Consider the following 2,581-nt stretch of genomic DNA (forward strand, 5'->3'; position numbering starts at 1 on the left):
AGTCCAGGCATGGTAGTACATGCCTTTAATCCCAGTATTCAGGAGACCGATCATTAGAGATCTCTGAGTTCAAGGTTAATCTACAAAGCAAATTCCAGGACAGCCAAACCTAGACAATGAAGGAGTTGGAAAACAGAAAGTTGGTAATAGTATAATGGTGGCTATGCTCCAGCCCCAGCAAGCACCATAATTCAGCAGCTTTAGGCATGTGGCTCTGGCTTTAGATTCGAAAAACAAAGGGATTACTGGAACAATTGATGTTGGTTAGCTGAAGCTAAGAAATTAGCAGTGATTAAGAAGAGACCAGCATCACTGTGGTGAAATCTTCTGGGAAGAGTTTTCAGTAATCACAAGGAAGCAGAGTTCCAGGGATAGCAGCTGGACTTGGTAATGTGTAAGAATCATCCAACCAGTACTGGTTTGGAAGGCATAAAGGGGTCATGGAGCATAGCTAAGGCTTGGCACTATATAAGGTGAGGGAAGGCCATTGAAGAACATGCAGCACAGGACTGAAGAGATCATATGCAAAGCAGGTGAGGTTTGGCACTCTGAAGAAGGCCTATGAGATGCTATTGCTGAAGCCTAGTTGCAGCAGAAAATCCCAGCATATACAAGATGCCACTACCATGGGATGATCACCAAGAACAACAGCAGTAGTAGAGTGGAGTCAACCAGAGCCTACAGTGCTACAGAGGGCAGAGCTGGAGAAGTGATGCAAGCCCTTTGGAAGAGCCCAGAAGATACTAAACATTGGAACAAGAAGTTATAAAGTTTAAGTTGATGAGGAGAACCCAAGATGCTGAAGATGCCAGAGCCATGGGATACCTTCTGAGGAAAGCTGCTAACAGGGAGTGGAACCAACCAAAGAGAAGGAAGTTTGTTGCAGCCATCAAAGATGAAAAAGGAATTGGAGATCTGAAGACTACTTTGAGACATCAGACATGGAAATGCAGAATTTGGACTTTGCCCAGCTGGGTTCCTGTCTTGCTTTGGAGATTACAGTTAAGTGATTGAATGAATCTCAGAAGAGACTTTGAACTTTGGACCTTTAACATTGTAGAGACTGCTACAGACTAGAGGGACTTTTAAAAGTTGGATTTAATATATTTTTCATTAAGCTATGAATAAGTATGGCCTACCTATAGACTCATGTGCCTATGGGGGGGGCAGGAAGTAGATAGAATACGGTGGTTTGAATATGCTTGGCCCAGGGAGTAGCAATATTAGGAGGTGTGGCCTTGTTGGAAGTGATGTAGGCTTGTTGGAGGAAGTGTGTCACTGTTGTAGTGGGCAATGAAACCATCTCCTAATCACATAGGAGCCAGTCTTCACCTAGCTGCCTTCAGATGAAGATGTAGAACTCTAAGTTCCTCTGCACCATGCCTGCCTGGACACTGCCATGTTCCCACCTTGATGATAATAGACTGAACCTCTGAACCTGTAAGCCAGCTCCAATTAAATTCTGTCCTTATAAGAGTTGCCTTGGTCATGGTGTCTGTGCACAGTGTTAAAACACATGCTGATTTCTGGGTTCATTGTTTTGGATGGATTTTTTGGATTTTATCCCTTGATTTCTGTTTCTTTTGCCCAAGTTTCTGGTAACCAGTGTGTCTTCAGGTCCAGTAGGGTATCCTGGGATTCTGGAAACTGGCATGGCCTCTGGAATTCTGGGTACCAGTTTGGCCTTTGAAAGTATTGGAATTCTGGGCAGGGAGCTGAGGAGAGGGGTACTATTGAAGACATCAGTGCAGGCTCTAAGAAGTGTTAGAAGGCCATGACCAGTGTCTTATCTGGGATTTGTAATACTGGCTTGCCTCAGGTAGAACAGAGTTCTTCTAGAGTTGTGAACTGAGCCAGGATAGGAGCCAAAGAGGTGTGAGAGGGTTATGACTTTAAAGTAAATCTAACCTTCAGATGTAAACCTGCTCAAAATATGTCACCTGAGAAAGTCAAACTAAAGAAATAAAACAAGCAAAGCTCAAAAAGATTTAAAGTAGCAAAAAGTATGAGAAAATTAACCATGACACAACTGAAACCATTTTGTTAGATTTACCATTGGATTAAACAAAACAACAACCAAAGCCTTGTGTCTGTTCCAGATGGGAAGAGATTGGTGTAATTGCTAGAGCTTGCTTTTACAGATCAATTTTCAGGTTGCAAAATACCCTGAGGTCTGTTTCAGGATGAAGATATGGCCCCTCTGCATTTTTTCTTATGTTGTCCTCGGTTACAGTTTTAAATACCCATTGACTTTTGTTGTCTTTTAGCAAACCATTAGGTGGTTTTATATCTCTTGTTATTCTGTTCTTAATTATATGTTGTTTCCTTTCATAATCATCACATAAAGTTATTTCAAGTCCCATTTTTGCTTGTATTGGTAGTTTTCTGCATGTCTTCAATGTCCCATAATATTTATTTTAACCATCTGCTCTCAGTATTTTGCAATACAGTCTTCATCTCTTAAATATATTTTTAAATATATTTCTTTAAAGTTCTCCTGAATGTAACATTTCTTCCCTCCCTCCATTCTTTTTTCCTTCTTTCTTCCTTCCTCTTTTACTTCTTGCCTTTTCTTTCTTTT

This window comes from Mastomys coucha, unplaced genomic scaffold, assembly GCF_008632895.1.
Source record: "Mastomys coucha isolate ucsf_1 unplaced genomic scaffold, UCSF_Mcou_1 pScaffold3, whole genome shotgun sequence".
Lineage (NCBI taxonomy): Eukaryota > Metazoa > Chordata > Mammalia > Rodentia > Muridae > Mastomys > Mastomys coucha.